Source organism: Ranitomeya imitator, chromosome 6, assembly GCF_032444005.1.
Source record: "Ranitomeya imitator isolate aRanImi1 chromosome 6, aRanImi1.pri, whole genome shotgun sequence".
Lineage (NCBI taxonomy): Eukaryota > Metazoa > Chordata > Amphibia > Anura > Dendrobatidae > Ranitomeya > Ranitomeya imitator.
This window is the reverse complement of record NC_091287.1, coordinates 396838764-396861728: the sequence shown is the minus strand read 5'-3', so window position 1 is coordinate 396861728 and position 22965 is coordinate 396838764. Positions and strand designations below refer to the sequence as shown.

General features: G+C 46.4%; 1 protein-coding gene across 2 annotated transcripts in view; it reads left to right on the top strand.

Moving 5' to 3' along the window:
• The window catches only part of ROCK1 (Rho associated coiled-coil containing protein kinase 1), a 251358-nt gene that overhangs the window by 107956 nt on the left and 120437 nt on the right, over positions 1–22965 (top strand). The gene's annotated exons all lie outside the window — the stretch shown is intronic.

The following is a 22965-nucleotide window of genomic DNA, read 5'->3' as shown; positions in this document are numbered from 1 at the left end:
TGTCTCTCCCCCGGGGGCCATCCCGCAGTGTGTCCCCCCCCCCAGGGGCCGTCCCGCAGTGTGTGTCCCCCCCCCCTCAGGGGCCGTCCCGCAGTGTGTCTCTCCCCCGGGGGCCATCCCGCAGTGTGTCTCTCCCCCAGGGGCCATCCCGCAGTGTCTCTCTCCCCCGGGGGCCATCCCGCAGTGTCTCTCTCCCCCGGGGGCCGTCCCGCGGTGTGTGTCCCCCTCCCCCCGGGGGCCGTCCCGCGGTGTGTGTCCCCCTCCCCCCGGGGGCCGTCCCGCGGTGTGTGTCCCCCTCCCCCCGGGGGCCGTCCCGCGGTGTGTGTCCCCCTCCCCCCGGGGCCGTACCGCAGTGTGTCTCTCCCCCGGGGGCCATCCCGCAGTGTGTCTCTCCCCCGGGGGCCATCCCGCAGTGTGTCTCTCCCCCGGGGGCCATCCCGCAGTGTGTCTCTCCCCCAGGGGCCGTCCCGCGGTGTGTGTCCCCCCCCCAGGGGCCGTCCCGCAGTGTGTCTCTCCCCCGGGGGCCGTCCCGCAGTGTGTCTCTCCCCCCCGGGGGCCGTCCCGCAGTGTGTGCTTCCCCCGGGGGCCATCCCGCAGCCTGAGGCATCGGCCTGTGCTCTCTGACCTCCTTATCTGCTGCCCCCTGTATGGGTGTCACTGGTTATACACAGGGAGGTCCAGCCTGTACCCTGAGACGTCTCCCGCAGTGGGGGTCCCTGGTGTCCGTCCTGCCCCCAGCAGCCCCCTGTACTCCGTGTGTAGTTCATGGCCGCTGCTGTATCTGATGTGTTCCCACCTGTGATCAGTCGGGGTTGTCGTGAGAGCTTCTTCTGGAATATTGCTGGGATGTCCCATAGATGTGATAGATGGGGGTCTCTTCTTCCCCCTGATCTGACGGCCATTACAGATGATGTTACACATTTTGCTGTATTCATATCTCCCATAGTAATTGATGGAGACTACTGCGTGCCGCCCCCTCTCCACTTGCTGGTGGTCAGACGACAGTCCGAATGTTAGATTGTATCCCCCGTTCTGAAGATGCTTGTGCTGGACGTTTGGCATATCTTATGGCTTATAACCCTAGTTATCCCGGTCCTGTATCCATCTGCAGCATAGAGCGCAGTGCCGGGTTTTTCTTTGCAGTCCCGTAGACAGTGACTGCAGCGGAGGTCGATCATGCCACCTCTGTCCATGTAAGATGGTGCTCTGCAGAGGTCCCAGAGGTTGACCCTTCAGCGATTAGAAAGTGATCCCCAGTCTTATAAATGGGTAATAAATTACTGTCTCGGTAATATCCCATTAGGGAGCCCCAGGTTCTCCTTGTTGGGAATCCCTGGAGTAGCCACTAAGCTTTTCCAGAAGGCAGAATGAAGACGTCTCCCCAATTTTGTGCTTTCTGATTTATTCGAACAACTAGTAGGCTGTCTGGGAGTCCTGGAAAGATAAGTGACAGTCCCATTAACAGCTGTCATTTCCACTTCCCCCTTCCCTCCCAAAAAAGGTCATTTTTGTTCTACAATTGTAACATTTATCGTCCAAAATTTTGACAAGACCAAGTTTCATAGGACAGTTGTTTTTTAAACACCTAACCTGAAAGGTTAATATACTTTTCATTACAAATTCTTCAGTTTTAATCAAATTAGGTTATGTAAAAATGAGTACACTCCACATCACAAACTACAGCTAGTATTTTGTATGACCTCCATGATTTTAAGGCTAGCACCAAGTCTTCTAGAAACAGAGTGAAGAAGTTGGTGACATTTTGCAACGTATCTTTTTCCATTCTTCAGGAAATGCCTCTTATAGAACTAGATGCTGGATGGAGAGTGATGCTCAACTTGTCTGATCAGAATTCCCCATAGCTGTTCTGTTGGTATCGGACAGGGCCATTAAATCATTTTCACCCTGTTCTTCAGAAATACAACAGATGTGTGTTTTGGGCAATTGCCATGTTGAAAAAGTGCCCGTCTACCAAGGGCACAGACTAATGGTAGCATCCTCTTTGATTATAGAGCAGTACATTTGGGAGTTCATGATGCCATCTATGAAATGTAGCTCCCCAGCATCAGGAGTACTCATATAGACCCACATAAGGACACTGCCACCACCATGTTTAATCGTAGGCAACATGCATTTAGAAAACTCCATGGTGCCTACAGTGAAACATGGTGGTGGCAATGTCCTTATGTGGGGCTGCATGAGAGCTGCTGGTGTCATAGATGGTATCATGAGTTCAAAAATGTAGTGCTCCCTAGTGAAAGATAGATGCTACCATCACTCCTTGTCTTTGGTAGTCGTGCACTTTTTCGAAAATATCGATCCAAAACACATCTGTTGCATGTCTGAAGAAGAACAGGGTGAAAGTGTTCTTGTTTTCAGTGAGATATTGATCAAAAACTTAGTTTTGAAAGGGGGTGCACCCATTTATGCTGAGCACTGTGCATTAGCTGCACTACTGGCATCACTATACCCTGCTGAGCCATGGTGCCAGTACTACAGCAAGTAATCTCGTATGGCCTGTGATTGCCTGCAGTGGTCACATGCTGCCTATTGTCAGACACCAAGGGGAGCTCTGAAGCATCGATGCTAGGGTGCAGTGGGAAGGAAGAGTGCTGGAGTTATTTATTTTTTAATCCACCTGTTTCACCCATTGAATTATTGCTTCCGTGATGCTACAAACAGGAGTGTGACTTTTTTTTCCTAGATGAAAATGTTAAGTTGGTAAAATAGGAGGCAAACACTTGACTGGCTGATAATTAAAATGATCCTAGCTGATCTGCATGTGTAATGATTTGGGGGCGGTTACATAGGTTTTAATTCCACCGGATTTCCCCTTTAAGTCAGCTGATGTTGAAATCGCTCGCGTCTGCAGAGGGAAGTGTGCGTTTGAGTGTGCAGAAGATAATTATTATTTTTAGGTAGCGTTGTCTGGGCAGGTTCTGGGAGAATGATAACTGCCTAGAAATCCTGACACGTAGCCAAATGGGAAGTATCTGCAGCCCCAAATCTGTGACGGAGCGTGCCGCTGTGTCCTCTGCAGGCCAGCCCTTAGGACAAGCAATCAGTGCCCATGTGGATGCCCAGCTTTAGTGCTGGCAGATGGACCAACTGCAGACTAGTGTTCAGATTGAACTATTTTATGAACTTCTGTAGAAATCATCCTGCCATGCTTATGCCCATCAGTGCGGGTATGGCGTCATCCGTGCCCCATCCATTCAGCTGTAATCCCCAGGGTCTGATGTGAGAGCATGCAGGTGATGGCACGGCGGATGCTGTTACTTCTTTTCTGGGCGCAGCATTTCTGTGCCTTGCTATGCCGGAGAGCCGCCGGCCGCGGCCTAGAGCGCACACAGGAAATGTAGTGTTTTTCTAGTTGCTCTGGCATTTTACAGTTTCTTCCGTAGTTCGTTGTGCATAGCTCCGAGCTTTGTCTGTCCTGATGGGGTCACACTTGCTTTTCTCGCTCGCTGAATGAGAAATTAATGATATACTGACCCTTCTTTACTTCCCACCGACTTCAATTAAATAAAAACAACTAAAATAATAAATCTTAGACCCTTAACTGTGACGTTGGAGCAGATCTGAGATAAATGTCATGGGAAATATCCGCAGTTCTGGTACCTGATGTCCTATTTTGTATTTTTTATTTCGGCCTTTGCTAGAGATGTGTGATGCTTGTACAGCGCATGCATTAAAGTACTTACCGGGCATTGTCGTCTTCCTTTTCCAGCACGGCTCCGGTTCTTCTCGTCCATCATGTGACTAACGGCTGTTTTGGGGGCTTGCACATTGGACCGTATAGCACTTAATGGAATTTTGGGAGCCTCCTTCTGAGTCTCATAGATTTACATTGTGAAGTGACTTCCGGCCCATACAGCCAACTATAGTGAGCCAGCTAGTCACAACTGCAGTCACAGGACGCAGGAGAGGACTGGAGCAGCGCTGGAAACGGCAGAAGACGGCCGTGGGTAAGTATGTTGATCCATGCACTGATCGTGCTTTACTCATGGGTAACGGATAATAAAATAAACAGGGAGTGGGGCACAGTCACTTTTAAAAAGAAAAGGAATCGACCCTAAAAGTACTGTATGCAGACAGTTCAGTGACTTCCTGCAGTAATTGCTAGCAGAATTTAAGGCCTAAAATAAATGCAGATAAAAATGGTGCAAGCCCTAAAATAGGTTTGATGCGCTAGTGCTCCGTCATGTGGCTGGATGGCGACCTTATGTATCTATTGGGCACAGGGGGTAAAGACTCGATCTGCCTTTGATTATTGTTATTCTACAGGTCCTTCTCAAAAAATTAGCATATAGTGTTAAATTTCATTATTTACCATAATGTAATGATTACAATTAAACTTTCATATATTATAGATTCATTATCCACCAACTGAAATTTGTCAGGTCTTTTATTGTTTTAATACTGATGATTTTGGCATACAACTCCTGATAACCCAAAAAACCTGTCTCAATAAATTAGCATATCAAGAAAAGGTTCTCTAAACGACCTATTACCCTAATCTTCTGAATCAACTAATTAACTCTAAACACATGCAAAAGATACTTGAGGCTTTTATAAACTCCCTGCCTGGTTCATTACTCAAAACCCCCATCATGGGTAAGGGTACCGTCACACTATAACATTTCGATCGCTACGACGGTACGATTCGTGACGTTCCAGCGATATCGTTACGATATCGCTGTGTCTGACACGCAGCAGCGATCAGGGATCCTGCTGAGAATCGTACGTCGTAGCAGATCGTATGGAACTTTCTTTCATCGCTGGATCTCCCGCTGTCATCGCTAGATCGGTGTGTGTGACACCGATCTAGCGATCTAGCGATGCGATCCAGCGATGCGTTCGCTTGTAACCAGGGTAAACATCGGGTAACTAAGCGCAGGACCGCGCTTAGTTACCCGATGTTTACCCTGGTTACAAGCGTTAAACTAAAAAAAAACAAACAGCACATACTTACATTCTGGTGTCCGTCAGGTCCCTTGCCGTCTGCTTCCCGCACTGTGACTGCCGGCCGTAAAGTGAAAGCAGAGCACAGCGGCTGTGCTTTCACTTTCACTTTACGGCCGGCAGTCTGTGAGTGCGGGAAGCAGAGGGAAGCAGACTGCAAGGGACCTGACGGACACCAGAATGTAAGTATGTGCTGTTTGTTTTTTTTTTAGTTTAACGCTTGTAACCAGGGTAAACATCGGGTAACTAAGCGCGGTCCTGCGCTTAGTTACCCGATGTTTACCCTGGTTACCCAGGGACCTCGGCATCGTTGGTCGCTGGAGAGCTGTCTGTGTGACAGCTCCCCAGCGACCACACTACGATTAACCTACGATCACGGCCAGGTCATATCGCTGGTCGTGATCGTAGGTAAATCGTATAGTGTGACGGTACCCTAAGACTAGCGACCTGACAGATGTCAAGAAGGCCATCATTGACACCCTCAAGCAAGAGGGTAAGACCCAGAAAGAAATTTCTCAACAAATAGGCTGTTCCCAGAGTGCTGTATCAAGGCACCTCAATGGTAAGTCTGTTGGAAGGAAACAATGTGGCAGAAAACGCTGTACAACGAGAAGAGGAGACCGGACCCTGAGGAAGATTGTGGAGAAGGAGCGATTCCAGACCTTGGGGAACCTGAGGAAGCAGTGGACTGAGTCTGGTGTGGAAACATCCAGAGCCACCGTGCACAGGCGTGTGCAGGAAATGGGCTACAGGTGCCGCATTCCCCAGGTAAAGCCACTTTTGAGCTACAGAGAAGCAGCACTGGACTGTTGCTAAGTGGTCCCAAGTACTTTTTTCTGATGAAAGCAAATTTTGCATGTCATTCGGAAATCAAGGTGCCAGAGTCTGGAGGAAGACTGGGGAGAAGGAAATGCCAAAATGCCTGAAGTCCAGTGTCAAGTACCCACAGTCAGTGATGGTGTGGGGTGCCATGTCAGCTGCTGGTGTTGTTCCACTGTGTTTCATCAAGGGCAGGGTCAATGCAGCTAGCTATCAGGAGATTTTGGAGCACTTCATGCTTCCATCGGCTGAAATGCTTTATGGAGATGAAGATTTCATTTTTCAGCACGACCTGGCACCTGCTCACAGTGCCAAAACCACTGGTAAATGGTTTACTGACCATGGTATTACTGTGCTCAATTGGCCTGCCAACTCTCCTGACCTGAACCCCATAGAGAATCTGTGGGATATTGTGAAGAGAAAGTTGAGAGTCGCAAGACCCAACACTCTGGATGAGCTTAAGGCCGCTATTGAAGCATCCTGGGCCTCCATAACATCTCAGCAGTGTCACAGGCTGATTGCCTCCATGCCACGCTGCATTGAAGCAGTCATTTCTGCCAAAGGATTCCCGACCAAGTATTGAGTGCATAACTGAACATTATTATTTGTTGGTTTTTTTGTTTGTTATTAAAAAACACTTTTATTTGATTGGATGGGTGAAATATGCTAATTTATTGAGACAGGTTTTTTGGGTTATCAGGAGTTGTATGCCAAAATCATCAGTATTAAAACAATAAAAGACCTGACAAATTTCAGTTGGTGGATAATGAATCTATAATATATGAAAGTTTAATTGTAATCATTACATTATGGTAAATAATGAAATTTAACACTATATGCTAATTTTTTGAGAAGGACCTGTATATGGGTGAAGTCACCCATGTGACCTTAGAATTACATTGCTCGTTTGTTTAGTATCTGCAAGGAGACAATAGGCTCACACCGTACCCGGAGAAGTGATAAAACTAGCATTGCGATTCAGGCTGGGCGGGTAAGGGTAGGTAGCGCGTTTTACGCCAAGGTGCTTTGTGGCAAGTACCAGTAATGCACATGGGTTTTATGTACCTGCTCCAGCACACTACTATCCCTTGTTCTCACCATGTGAACCCACTCTAAAAAGGGTTGTCCATTACTGATGAACTCAAGAAGGTGACAAACAGTGTTCTTCTGTACCGACGCCTCTCCTCAGTACTTGGTACTGTCTACCCCACTAGTGTCCTGCAATCAACATCCATCTGGGGCATCACATGACCACTGCAGACAATCAGATGGCCTTGATTGGGTGCAGTCTTTACATTTTGTCAGAGGAGTGGCATCCATGTGGGTGTACCTAGCTCTTTAACAAGGGGTTGCTTAGCGGTGTGAACTCCATTTTAAGGTTTTCTGACAAACGATGAATTAGTTAAGGAACTGAAAAATAATAAGAATGGAGCTGCTCTCCTGCTCTTCTGCAAAATGAAATTTAAATCCAGAACATGCAAATGGTGTAAAAGTAGATGCTCCCCCTCATTGGCTGTATCCAGAACTACCAAAGAAGTGGAGGAGGTAAGATGGGGGACTAAGATTCCCCCTCCCCCGGTCTGGAGATATGTGCAGGTTACTGAGGGTGGGACCCATCTATGACATTTGTGACATTGCTCATTTCCACATTGAGAAGTGAATGGAGCATGTGATGTCAGTGACTACTTGTGTATGCTGGCTCGTGATTGGTAGAGGTCCTATTCTAATAAGTGGGACATGTGCACGATGCCTCACGATCATGAACGTGGCCTGGCGGGTATCAGTGCACATGAGGTCACCATCCCTGTGCTCTTAGTTCACATGTGAGCAGAGAGGGACAAACCCTTTAAGTGCACTGTTCGGCATGGTTACCCATAGCAACCAATCAGTTTGCTACATATTTTGAAAGTACAAGTAACATGCGGTAATCTGGTTGATGCAGAGAACGGCTGCATTTCTGACCGCTATGGATGTAGTGTTCATGGCCCACGTCCTAATGAATAGGCGGCATTTAATGTCCATTCACACTCCGCATATACAGTGGGGCAAAAAAGTATTTAGTCAGTCAGCAATAGTGCAAGTTCCACCACTTAAAAAGATGAGAGGCGTCTGTAATTTACATCATAGGTAGACCTCAACTATGGGAGACAAACTGAGAAAACAAAATCCAGAAAATCACATTGTCTGTTTTTTTATCATTTTTTTTGCATTTTATGGTGGAAAATAAGTATTTGGTCAGAAACAAACAATCAAGATTTCTGGCTCTCACAGACCTGTAACTTCTTCTTTAAGAGTCTCCTCTTTCCTCCACTCATTACCTGTAGTAATGGCACCTGTTTAAACTTGTTATCAGTATAAAAAGACACCTGTGCACACCCTCAAACAGTCTGACTTCAAACTCCACTATGGTGAAGACCAAAGAGCTGTCAAAGGACACCGGAAACAAAATTGTAGCCCTGCACCAGGCTGGGAAGACTGAATCTGCAATAGCCAACCAGCTTGGAGTGAAGAAATCAACAGTGGGAGCAATAATTAGAAAACGGAAGACATACAAGACCACTGATAATCTCCCTCGATCTGGGGTTCCACGCAAAATCCCACCCCATGGGGTCAGAATGATCACAAGAACGGTGAGCAAAAATCCCAGAACCACGCGGGGGGACCTAGTGAATGAACTGCAGAGAGCTGGGACCAATGTAACAAGGCCTACCATAAGTAACACACTACGCCACCATGGACTCAGATCCTGCAGTGCCAGACGTGTCCCACTGCTTAAGCCAGTACATGTTCGGGCCTGTCTGAAGTTTGCTAGAGAGCATTTGGATGATCCAGAGGAGTTTTGGGAGAATGTCCTATGGTCTGATGAAACCAAACTGGAACTGTTTGGTAGAAACACAACTTGTCGTGTTTGGAGGAAAAAGAATACTGAGTTGCATCCATCAAACACCATACCTACTGTAAAGCATGGTGGTGGAAACATCATGCTTTGGGGCTGTTTCTCTGCAAAGGGGCCAGGACGACTGATCCGGGTACATGAAAGAATGAATGGGGCCATGTATCGTGAGATTTTGAGTGCAAACCTCCTTCCATCAGCAAGGGCATTGAAGATGAAACGTGGCTGGGTCTTTCAACATGACAATGATCCAAAGCACACCGCCAGGGCAACGAAGGAGTGGCTTCGTAAGAAGCATTTCAAGGTCCTGGAGTGGCCTAGCCAGTCTCCAGATCTCAACCCTATAGAAAACCTTTGGAGGGAGTTGAAAGTCCGTGTTGCCAAGCGAAAAGCCAAAAACATCACTGCTCTAGAGGAGATCTGCATGGAGGAATGGGTCAACATACCAACAACAGTGTGTGGCAACCTTGTGAAGACTTACAGAAAGCGTTTGAACTCTGTCATTGCCAACAAAGGATATATTACAAAGTATTGAGATGAAATTTTGTTTCTGACCAAATACTTATTTTCCACCATAATATGCAAATAAAATGTTAAAAAAACAGACAATGTGATTTTCTGGATTTTTTTTTCTCAGTTTGTCTCCCATAGTTGAGGTCTACCTATGATGTAAATTACAGACGCCTCTCATCTTTTTAAGTGGTGGAACTTGCACTATTGCTGACTGACTAAATACTTTTTTGCCCCACTGTATACCGTATATGAAATATTAGTGCTGGCTTTTCTAAAGCTGGACAGACTTGTCCTTTCTTTTCTGAGCAGGAATTGTTTGCCGTGTGATGAAAGGTTTGCAAACAGGACCTACAGCTCGGTGACCTGATGCATGCTGTCCCCTACGGCCGTCAGATCAGGATGGTATGCTGGGAGCTGTAGTCCTACCACAGTGTGGAGATTACCGGTATACACAGGGAGGTTTCGTGATGCAATCAGGGACTCTGGACTGGCTGTGATATGCTAATATTCAGGCCCACGTGGAGGCCCGCCTCAGATTATTGCTTTTCTAATGCTTTGTGTATTGTTGTTAAGGCTCATTAATATGCAGAGAAAAATATCTTGAAGAAACGCGACAATGAAGCATCTGTGCGAAGAAAAAAGGAAGCAGATTAGTGTGAAAGGGAAAATGTTAAAGTTTGATTTCCACCACCCACAGCAATCTGAAAAAACTCGTTTTTGTGCTCGGGCACTACGATCACCTAAAACGAGCGAGCGTGTAGGGAGAGTCACATTCCCAGCCTCATTATTGTAGAAACCCAAGTGTGGTTGCTGCAGACGACGGGGCGTGTTACACATTGCTAAGTAACTACAAAATATTTGGGAAACTTTCAAAGTGGGTTTGATAGATTTCAGTTGAAAACTGGATTCTTTAAAAGCCAAACTTCACTGAAGGCTAAAAACTTGTAGTTATCCAGCAGAGACCTGAGCGCCTGTCTCCAGGGACTTTGCACTGACCGAGCCAGCAGCAGTGATATCAGGGGGGCATTGCCGTCACCTCTCACCTGTTCTCTGAACTCTGGACCCACTTAAGTCATGTTCACATATTATGGAATTTGTCAGCATGTAGATGCAGATTTTACATGTAAATTTTGACCATCTGCTGACATTCTGCAGTAACTACAAATGACCGGATGGAAGACATAGCCACGTGCAGATACACTGGCCAATCTGGATGTGTGCCCCAAATTCTTTGAAAACCCCTTGTCTGATCTTATGGGGTCAAATCCACAACATGTGATCAGTCTTAGGCTACTTTTACACTAGCGTTGTTTTCAATACGTCGCAATGCGTCGTTTAGGGGAAAAAACGCATCCTGCAAAGTTGTTTGCAGGATGTGTTTTTGCCCCATAGAGTAACATTACCGACGCACTGCGACGTATTGACACACGTCGTGTTTTGGCGGACCGCCGGGAGCAAAAAACGTTAAATGTAACGTTTTTTGCTGCCGACGGACAGCTTTTTCCGACCGCGCATGCGCGGCCGGAACTCCGCCCCCACCTCCCCGCACCTCACAATGGGGCAGCGGATGCGCCGGAGAAATGCATCCGCTGCCTCCGTTGTGCAGTGCATCAAACGCTAGCGTCGGAATCTCAGCCCGACGCATTGCGACGGGCCGAATCCGACGCTAGTGTGAAAGTAGCCTTATATGGCGAGGAGCGGCACATAGAAGCCATAACACTCGGTGGCCGCCCTATATGGCGAGGAGCGGCACATAGAAGCAATAACACTCGGTGGCCGCCCTATATGACGAGGAGCGGCACATAGAAGCCATAACACTCGGTGGCCGCCCTATATGGCGGGGAGCGGCACATACAAGCCATAACACTCGGTGGCCGCCCTATATGGCGGGGAGCGTCACATAGAAGCCATAACACTCGGTGGCCGCCCTATATGGCGAGGAGCGGCACACAGAAGCCATAACACTCGGTGGCCGCCCTATATGGCGAGGAGCGGCACACAGAAGCCATAACACTAGGTGGCCGCCCTATATGGCGGGGAGCGGCACATAGAAGCCATAACACTCGGTGGCCGCCCTATATGGCGGGGAGCGTCACATAGAAGCCATAACACTCGGTGGCCGCCCTATATGGCGAGGAGCGGCACACAGAAGCCATAACACTCGGTGGCCGCCCTATATGGCGAGGAGCGGCACACAGAAGCCATAACACTAGGTGGCCGCCCTATATGGCGAGGAGCGGCACACAGAAGCCATAACACTCGGTGGCCGCCCTATATGGCGAGGAGCGGCACACAGAAGCCATAACACTAGGTGGCCGCCCTATATGGCGAGGAGCGGCACACAGAAGCCATAACACTCGGTGGCCGCCCTATATGGCGAGGAGCGGCACACAGAAGCCATAACACTAGGTGGCCGCCCTATATGGCGGGGAGCGGCACATAGAAGCCATAACACTCGGTGGCCGCCCTTTTGGAGCTTTCACATGTGACTGTAATCTCTGAAACATTTCTCGGAGTATTGTATGTGATGTAGAGACCTACGAAGCCTCAGATTCCGATGCCCTAATTGAAAAACATCTCAGAGAAAGTTCACTCACAGCTTACCGTAATTGCAGAGTTTTTGCTGGGTATCTTACGCATTGTATTTGGTGCATAAGCTACATAGCGTATTGCTGGGAAAATTGAGGAGATTTTTTTAAATCTCATACGCACTCTGCTTTTTTCGTCACTTGTTGTCGGAGCTCTGCTGCATTTTTGGCAAAACACAAAATGTCAATTGCTTCAGTGGATTTGTGGCCTAAATATACTTTAGACAAAAGCACACATGAATTGTGTATAAAACGCAACAAATTATGCATTTTGCACACTGCTAAGAGAGAAGGTTTTGGGTGAAGGAAAAATAAGATACAGGAACATGACTTAAGGCAGAGGTGTGCAACAATGTTTCGTTGTGTCACTGTTAGGCCGGCGTCACACCTAATGTATAAAAATACGGTCTGTTTTTTACGGCCGAGACACGCAGAAATGTTCATGAACAGTGATCCGTATGTCATCCGTATTCAATGCGAGGATGCAATTTTTTTAAAATTTTTTCTCATTAAGTATCCGTGTGTCATCTGTATGGTAAGATTTTTTTCGCTGGCTTGCAAAATGAACATATAATGGAGTAATGGGCTCAAAGATTCGTGGGAAAAAAAATATATAATCTATATCCATCATCGGCTGGCATTTTCCCAGGCTGAAGAGTTAATTTGAGTTAATGCCGCCAGGGGGCGCAGCTTCGGTGACATCACCGAATCTCCGCTCTGTGCATTTCGTTCATTCCCCAGTCATTTAGGGTACCGTCACACAGTGGCACTTTGGTCGCTACGACGGCACGATCCGTGACGTTCCAGCGATATACTTACGATCTCGCTGTGTCTGACACGCTACCGCGATCAGTGACCCTGCTGAGAATCGTACGTCGTAGCAGATCGTTTGAAACTTTCTTTCGTCGTCAAGTGTCCCGCTGTGGCGGCATGATCGCATCGTGTAACAAAGGTGTACACGATATTCTCCACCTCCTCTGCTGATTCTACATCGCAAATACGTGATGAAATTATCGCTCCAGCGCCGTGCATTGCGAAGTGTGACCGCAGTCTACGACGCTGGAGCGATAATGGAGCGACGCTGGAGCGTCACGGATCGTGCCGACGTAGTGACCAAAGTGCCACTGTGAGACGGTACCCTTACAGCCGGGAGCGGCCGCATTAGCATCGCTCCCGGTTGTAAAATGTAAATGCCCCCAGATATGGATTACTGCATGGGACTTGACTGTACAGCAGACAGGTATGGGATATTGTTGCTTTTTTATTTTGGAATTTTTTTGTACAGGAGAACGAGGGCTTCGCTTGGATTGAGAGTGGAATAAAGATGTTAAACCTGTGTTTCATTATTTCGTTAAATTACTTTTTTCTTAAAGGGAACCTGTCCACCTGAATTTGGCGGGACCGGTTTTCGGTCATATGGGCGGAGTTTTTGGGTGTTTGATTCACCCTTCCCTTACCCGCTGGCTGCATACTGGCCGCAATATTGGATTGAAGTTCATTCTATGTCCTCCGTAGTACACACCTGCTCAAGGCAAGATTGCCTTGCGCAGGCGTGTACTACGGAGGACATAGAATGAACTTCAATCCAATATTGCAGCCAGCGGGTAAGGAAAGGGTGAATCAAACACCTGAAAACTCCGCCCATATGACCGAAAACTGGTCCCGCCAAATTCAGGTGACAGGTTCCCTTTAATGTATTTTTAACCCTTTCCTACTATTGGATTAATAATGGATAGGTGTCTTATTGACACCTCCATTATTAACCAGGCTTAATGTCACCTTACAATAGCAAGGTGCCATTAACCCCTTATACCTGATATGCCAATGCTACAGGGCAGTGGGAAGAGAGGCTAAGTGCCGGAATAGGCGCGTCTTACAGATGCGTCTTTTCTGGGGTGGCTGGGGGCACATGTTTTTAGCCAGGGGGGCCAATAACCATGGTCCCTCTCTAGGCTATTAATATCTGCCCTCAGTCGCTGGCTTTCCCTCTCTGGCGCAAAAAATTGAGCAGGAGCCCACGCCAGTTTTTTCCGTGAATTAATCCTTTCATTTAACACCTACAGCTCCAAAATTTTACACACACACACGCACGCGCGCGCGCACACACGCACGCACGCGCGCGCGCGCACGCACGCACGCACACGCACACCCACCCACACAAACCCACACAAACCCCCACACACACACACACACACACACACACACACACACACACACACACACACACACCTAACATTATTAGGGAGGGACATATAAAAATCTAACTGATATGTAATGGTTTACTGTATGTAAACCATGTCTCCTATCCTCTCGGGTTCTACAGTGATTTTACATGACTCGACAATTGAATTATGGGCTGTCCTGCCATCCATCCATCATTTATTTTATCTATTCTATTTTAACCTGTCAGTGTGATTTTACTGTACACCACACTGAATTGCTGGCTATTCTATAGGATACTGGTGCGTAATTCTCGCAAGTCACACTGATGGTCCGTGTGGTGTGCGAGTTTTTCTTGCACCCATAGACTTGCATTGGTGTATTTCTGGCGTAATACAGTGGCAATCGCAGCATGCTGCGATTTCGTATACACGTATAATACGGCCAAGAAAGCAACGGAGTGCTATGCAGTTTTTGTATCTCATAGCACTCGTCCGTATTACGTTCTAGTGTGACTCCGGCCTTAAAGGGAATCTGTCAGCAGCTTTTTGCTACCTTATGTGATAGCAGCCTGATGTAGGCAAAGAGAAGCTGAATCAAAGGATGTATCACTTAGATTATTGGGTGCAGCGGCTCAGACCGAAGTTTTAGATTTACAATGAAGCAGAGCTGAGAAAGCTGTCCCCGCCCACACCAGGCTCTGTATACAGAATGTCCATAGACAGTGAGCTGCCTGTCAAAGGAGGTGGCGTGTCAGACTAGGGATCAAGGACCAGCTAGTCACAGCAATGATAAGCTCCTGGTGCTAAAACAATCATTGTAAGCAAAAGAAACTACAGAGCTTGGCTGAAATCTGTTTAACCCCTACAGCATGGTGTCTTCAGATTATGTGATTCCCCTTTAAGGGCTGCAAATAGCTTAAAGGGAACCTGTCACCCCCAGGGCCTATTAAGGTAAAAGAGCCACCTTCTGCAGCACTAAGGCTGCATTCTGTGAAGGTGGCTCTTATGTTTATGATCCCTAATAACGCTGAAATATTCACTTTTATAAATTTTGCACCATACCTGTATTGAGTCTGCGGAGGTACGTTTTCTCCCTGACTCAGCCGCCTCAGAGCCGTCCATCATCTCACCGGGCGCCGCCTCCTCTCTTGTGTTGTGCTGGCGCCTGCTCTCTGCAATGATTTCTCGGGCATGCGCCGTGTGTGCTGCCCTGGAACTTGCAATAAGTGATGTAAGTAGATTGCGCCTGCGCACAGATCCAGATTCCCAGCGCCGCAGTGTGAATAAATTATAACACTGCGGGGCGGGATCTTGGGCCTCCGCTACACGCAGGCGCGATATTGGTAGATCAGCTGATGTAAGTTCCAGGGCAGCGCACACGGTGCATGCCTGAAAAATGAGAGCACATCGCAGGCGCCGGTTATGTGAGGAAACACAGGAGGCAGTGCCCAGTGCACTGAGGCGATGATGGACGGCTGTGAGGTGGCTTAGTCAGGGGGAGAAAATGTACCCCCCGCGGACTCAATACAGGTATGGGGCGCAATTTATTAAACAGAAAATTTCAGCATTATTAGGGAGCAAAAACTTGAGAGCCACCTTCACAGAATGCAGCCTTAGTGCTGCTGAAGGTGGCTCTTTTATCTTAATGGGCCCTGGGTGGGTGACAGGTTCCCTTTTAAAAGGGGTATTGCTATCAATGACATTCCTTAAAATGTTTGAGCAATAGGAGACCAGAAAGTGAAAAGCACCTATGGGAAGAATAGGCTGTCCTCAACTGCCATAAACTACGATGGAAATAGCCACGTATAACCCGCCATCTATAACTGATACACAGCATTCAGGGGTCAAACCCCAATAATGTTATGATGGCTGTGTGCCACTTTTCTTTGATATGAAAACATCATGTAAGGGGGGCCAAACAGAATGACATTCCTGGCCCCTGGGCTCAGATTGTGTTCTCCAATCTGTCATTAGTGTGAAAAAAAAAACAAAAACAAAAAACAAAAAAAAAACCATTAACCTGTAGATAAGGGGTTTTATAGCATTCTGAAGTTGTGCAACTGCCTCACTGAAAGCCGGGCTGTCAGATGTTGAAAATAAACTTTATTCCTCCCTCCTTTTTGCAGCCTCCAGCTTTCAGTCATGGAAGAGTGGCCGGCGTGGCTTCAGTCACCAGTCAGTACACAGTGAGCAATGATTGTAGCCATGTTGCGGCACTGACTGCCGGCTCTGTACTGATTCACTATATAGCCAGCTGTCAGTCAGTGGTGGATCATGGTTACAGCTGCCGTTCACACTTCTGAGCAGTGAATGAAGCTGCACTTCTATGTCTGAAAGCCGGAGGGAATAAAGGTTCTTACCTCTCGGTAGTCGGGCTTCCGGTGCAGCAGCCACATGGCTTTAGAACGCTATTAACCTGCAGATTAACCCCTCATCAGAACAACTTGTCTTTTTAGCAATGATTCCATAAATTATAATGAGAAATTGCCAGTCGATTCTTGCTTTGATCTGGGGTCTGAGCCTTCATTGGTGAGACACAATCTGTTTAGCATAGGCAGATTTCCAAGGTCTGTACCTGACAATGACCGAAATATCCCGACACAGCGGATGAGCCTCTGCGGATCGCTGCTGTCGGTCGGTGTCATGCTTGTTCTGTCACAAAGGCAATGTCAGAAAATCACATCTGTAGTGTATGGTAAGCTCAAATGTTTAGAATTTTGAGTGGGGTTAGAGAAAATGGGCTGTGAATGTCTACCTAATGTTTGGGTTCTCGAGTTTTCAGTGCAGGCAAGGTTTCACTGACCTCATACAGGAAGACAATGGTTACACCACATGCAGGGTCAGCAGTGAAGGCAAGGAGAGCTTTTCCAGGGAGAGACGTGGATAAACAGGAGCCGTCGTCGTAAGAGATTATTATACAGTGAGAGATGAGAATAAAGTTATTTGGGATCGGTACGTCCAACTAACGTTGTGTTCACATTTACTTTGGAGTGCTGTAGATCCCACATTTTGCTGGGAATGGATAGTTGTAGAACTTATTATAACAATTCTATAAATAATGGACCCCAGTGAGTCGGTGGCAGTGGAACCGACACGAGATATGAACAGAGAATTGGGATGTCATTGTAAAGGGACTGTCATTCAGGTCTATTCCAGAGAAGGAAAGGCTGATTTAGGTAGGAGAAAGTCCAGATGTCCAGCTGATTGACCTCCAAAGCTTACCCTGAAGGAAGAAAAATTACAAATCAATAATGTATATTTCTTGGAAGATTAGGGCACACTTGGTATTGCTGTACTTGCAGTTCCAAGCCTTCCCATTTGTGACCTGAGCATTGCTTTATGATCAGATGGAAAAAGGAGTAGTAACAGTTTTTGATATAGTTTTGATGCAAATAAAATCAAAGCCTTCGCATCTACTTTTTGTTGTGGAGTTGATGAAAGCCCGTTGTTCGGATATCGGCCATTTCAGCCTGGGTGATCAATGATCACTGCTTTACTTTACGGCAAGTTCAGATAAACGGATAGCACAAAGATCCAATGGTGGAATATATGCCACTTCACAATGGCTGTTTTTCACACTGCAGCATATGCTAACCTGGTCCGATTTATAGAGCATTAAATGGTGAACAGCTCTTGCACCTGTCCGGACACCCGAAGCTGCGGACGGGAGTGGTCTGATACATTCAGCGGCCCATGTGCACATAGTGTCTAGCTCAGAGGGGCCCCCCCCCCCCCCCCCATAAGTATTCTTTATATCTGGTCTCAAGCACATGTGCATTGTAAGGCAATGTGCACACGTTGTGGATTCGTGTGCTGATTTTTTTATGCACCGTTTTTGAAAAATCCGCAGGTAAAACACACTACGGATTTACCGCGGATTTCCTGTGTTGCTTGTGTGTGCGGTTTTACACCTGTGGATTGAGGAGCAGGTGTAAACCTCTGCGGAATCCGCACAAAGAATTGACATGCTGTAGAAAATACAATGCACTATTTCCGCGCAGTATATTCCGCAGCATGTGCACTGCGGATTTCGCTATCCATACATTTACATGGTATTGTAAACTCAGGGGAAAACTGCTGCAGATCCGCAGCAAAATCTGAAATGTGTGCACATAGCCTTAGGTACCGTCTAAAGTGGTTTCCCTAATCGGCAGTTGACAATCTATTTTGATCTTGAATTACAGTAAAAAATTCTGTTGTGGTGTTGTTAGCCAGAAAAATTAATGTAAATACTTTTATATCGAAAAAATTGCAAAATTATTCAGTCATAACTTTATTGGCTATCCAGAAAAATATATTTGTAAGCTTTCAGAGCACAGCGGCTCCTTCTTCTGGCAGCTCTTGTCTTATTTATTAATTTGTAGACCTGCCTGAAGAAGGAGTCGCTGTGCTCTGAAAGCTGTTAGCCAATAATGGTATCACTCTGAGAATACTTACCGATATGTCATTTTTTAAGGTATAGAAGTATTGACATGAAAGTATTATTATTAATGCCAGAGGTGTTCCCAGAGCAACACTGCTACATTATGAAGCTTGTTTGCTAGGCAGGACCTGGAAACTTTCAGTGGAAAGTTTGTGTGAACTTTGTAGGGTGGCGATAAGCCGTGACCATTCAGCTGTAAGACATACAAGTGGAAGGAGAGGGCGGCTATGTAGGGATATATCATAGCAGCGATAAAGCAGGGCGTCTGATTGTGGGACTGCAGGTAACAGGATGACAAAGTGCTACACTGAGCCAAGTTTTTTAAAGCTAGCCTTGGTCCTAAAAAGATCACTCCCTTGTTGATCGGGGTCATAAAGCGACCGCTGATCGGCTATATATAAGTTCATCGGCAGTCATTTAATGGGTTGTTTAGTCAGGTCAAATGGAATTCTACGTCCACAGAACAATCGTTAATAGGATCGTTCTGTGCATATAGAATATCATGTTATCTGCAGCATTGCGCCTGCATACGCAGATGAGGTGCTTCTGACACTGATTTTCACACCGGCATGAGTGAGGCAATCACCAGACGGACGAGCATTTCATAGTTCATCGCTTGGTTACTGACAAGTATACACCATCCAATGATCGCCAAATGAACGCTGTGTGAAATGCTAGTTATTGTATTTTCAAATCCTCAGTGTAATAAGGCTGTTCACCCCCAAGCTGCAGATGTTTTTTTTTTTTTTTTTAGTGTCACTGACCTTCCCCATTACTGGTCTCTTGGTCTCCAGTGATAACTTGTCACATGCACCTGTGAATGCAGCAGCGGTAGGTATCTGGTTCCTTTTTCTACTTCTGTAACCTGAACTGCACTCCACGGCCTTGTACCACCGTTCCCACGGGGCATCCATAGGTGGGCTTTTCTCAGTTTGGAGTCGTCATGACAGCAGTCTACACCGCTATTCCCCCATTGTGCCCCGCCACGCTGGGTAATGTCCTGTAGGGGTGAGGTGGTGAGCGCTCCCGGTATTGCATGTCCTGTACACCTATCACTCATTCCCGCTGCGGCTCCCGGTATCACATGTCCTGTACACCTAGCACTGATTCCCGGTATCACATGTCCTGTACACCTAGAACTGATTCCCGGTATCGCATGTCCTGTACACCTAGCACTGATTCCCGGTATCACATGTCCTGTACACCTAGCACTGATTCCCGGTATCACATGCCCTGTACACCTAGCACTGATTCCCGCTACGGCTCCCGGTATCACATGTCCTGTACACCTAGCACTGATTCCCGCTACGGCTCCCGGTATCACATGTCCTGTACACCTAGCACTGATTCCCGGTACGGCTCCCGGTATCACATGTCCTGTACACCTAGCACTGATTCCCGCTACGGCTCCCGGTATCGCATGTCCTGTACACCTAGCACTGATTCCCGCTACGGGAGCAGATTTTCAGCTTCACATGCGGCCTGTGTCTGACAACATGAAGTGTCTCCCACATGCCAAGCTGAAAATAGCTGTTTCTCATTCCAGTCCTGAGCCTGTGCGGCTATCATCCCATATTGTTACTGGATTAACTCTTTAGTCTGTGTCTTGCTTGAAATCTCCCTTTCTGCGGTGGTGTCTGTGCCCGCTCTCCCTGTTACCTTCCCGTGGCAGAGTGGCGATTGTCTGGGTTGACTCTGGCGTGCACTGATGTAATGGGCTTATCTCCTCCTAGAATATGTCGGTCCCTCTTTCCCTGACTCCAGAAGGCTTATCAGAGACAAGTCCACTTCCATTACTTTCACTAGCCTGTTTTATCTGCGACCAGCTGACCAGACTATTTCCATAACTAAAGTTTCTTAAAGAGTTAAATGGAAAGGCGTCTAATGACGGCGTGCCAAGAACAGTAAGCCATCTCTGGAGACTTGTATGGGTTTATTAATAACATAATGGGAATCGCATGAATTGCATCTGGATGGTGTTTGTTTTCTTACATTGTGGCCTGCGTAGTCTGAGTGTGGCCAGTGTATGGCGAGCTTCTAATGCCCGCCTCATGTTACGGTGTCCTTGGATTTACTGACTGGAAGCTTTTCTTATGTTGGTTTTGCTCTTCAAAACATTTTCTCTGTTTTAATTTTGGCAACGAATATCTTTCTCTAAATTTTGATGTACAAATGTGTAATGGGTTGCCCCATCAGATGTGACCACCTTCTTTTGGCTGTTGTGCGGGGCTGCTGCGGAGATGGTCATGCCGGCGGAGATGGTCATGCCGGGAGACATGGCGCTGTGTGCGATGCCATGTATACTTCATCCATAGGAGAAATGTGGAAATCCTGGCGACTTTCCCTGATACTATCTGATTGCTGGGGGCTGCAGTGAGAAGACCCCAGCAAGCCAACAAACATTGTTTTTTTTTTTAAAATTTGCTATGGCTCTTGCAACAACAAGTAGCTTTATGTGATGGATTTATAAAGGAGAGGTGCACAATTCTATTACACAGCTGGGCGCGATTTTCTTTACCACAGTCCCTAACACCTGTTTAGTGTGTGTGCCGCTTCGGCGCTGTAGTTGTACATGCACCTGCAGGAGGATCCTGTGTAATCGGGTCTCACTGTAGGCAAGCGAGCACTATCACTCAGCCTGAATAAGCGGGGCCTTCTGTCAGTTTTGGGGGCAGAACGGTTCCCTGAGCTCCAGGCCAAGCCAAGGGTGCGTTGAGTACACTGCGTTTTCTGGACACTAGGGGTCTGCCGTTTATAGCGTACGTCCTCTTATGTGGCTGTATATGTCATTTGTGTCTGGGGTGATAGACTGCCTTTAGGTTCTTGTGATATTTTGCTCTTCACACAGATTGTTTTCTGGTGAAACCTTGTGAATGTCTTTATAGTAGATGAAGAAACCACTGATTTGCTAACAGGACGTGCGCTCGCAGGATGTGGTTGGTGGCCGATAAGGTAAGTGAGCAGCGTGTGTGGGAGAAGCCAGAGTTCAGTGATCGGGGGCAGGGAACGTGGATGTCACACTATTCCTGCCCATCTCTGCCGATGGGGGGCTTACAGGACCTCTGGACTGTCATGTACATGGTCTCCTCTATGAAGGCAGCTCTAAATCTCTGTTCACACCTTGGTTTGTCATGATTGCAGAATTTATTTTTTTTGGTGACGTGCAGTTTTACGTATAATTTTTTGGGTTAGTGGTCAGTCATAAGTGAATCATATACTACATATATTCTGTACTTTCTGACTGTAATTGCTCTACAGCTGTGATTAATGTGTCTTAAATACCGGTAGCCATGATTAATATTCACCCTTGTTCAGTCCTCTGAGGGGATACACACTTGATGCCCATAATGGATTTTTTTTTTAACTAAAATTGTGTGGAAGAATTGGAGCCCAGGCATTTTAACCCCTGAATGACAGGCTAATTTTATTTTAAATCTGACCAGTATCACTTTAAGGGCTCATACCCATTTGTGTGTGAGAAACGGACGAGTGCAATCCGATAAAAAATCGGACTGCACTCGGACCAATGTTATTCAATGAGTTACATCTCATCTGCGACTTTCTCAGCTGAAATTGGACTTAGAAAAAAATTGCAGCATGGTGCGATTTTCTGCGTATCTCGGATGAGACTCTCCAATGTGTTGTCAGTTTTTTACGTACCGGTGTCCTTTAAAGAGCCGGTAATTCATGTCCGGCGTACAGTAAAATATATATACGTTTTGTTACGGTTCAAAGAATTGTGATGAATAAATGCTCACATGACAATTGAATAAGACAAAAATGAATTTACTTAACCCCTTCCCACTGCGGCCCTTTTTCGTTTTTGCGTTTTCGTTTTTCATTCCCCTCCTTCCCAGAGCCATAACATTTTTATTTTTCTGTCAATTTGGCCATGTGAGGGCTTATTTTTTGCGGGACGAGTTGTACTTTTGAACTACACCATTGGTTTTACCATGTTGTGTACTAGAAAACAGGAAAAAAATTCCAAGTGCAGTGAAATTGCAAAAAAAAAGTGCAATCCCACACTTGTTTTTTGTTTGGCTTTTTTGCTAGGTTCACAAAATGCTAAATCTGACCTGCCATTATGATTCTCCAGGTCATTACGAGTTCATAGACACCAAACATGTCTGGGTTATTTTTTATCTACATGGTGAAATAAAAAATCAAAACTTTGCTTTAAAAAAAAAAAAAATGCGCCATTTTCCGATACCCATAGTGTCACCATTTTTCGTGATCTGGGGTCGGATGAGGGCTTATTTTTTTTGCTTGCCGAGCTGACCTTTTTAATGATACCACTTTTGTGCGGATATATTCTTTTGATCGCCCGTTATTGCATTTTAATGCAATGTCGCGGCGACCAAAAAAATGTAATTCTGGCGTTTCAATTTTTTTTTTTTTCCGCTACTGTTTAGCGATCAGGTTAATGTTTTTTTATTTTTTTTTATTGATCGGGCGATTCTGAATGCAGCGATACTAAATATTTGCAGGTTTGATTTTTTTTTTTTATTTTTTTTTTTTTTTTATATTTTATTTTGGATGGGGCGAAAGGGGGGGTGATTTAAACTTATTTATTTTTTTCATATTTTTAAAAACATTTTTTTT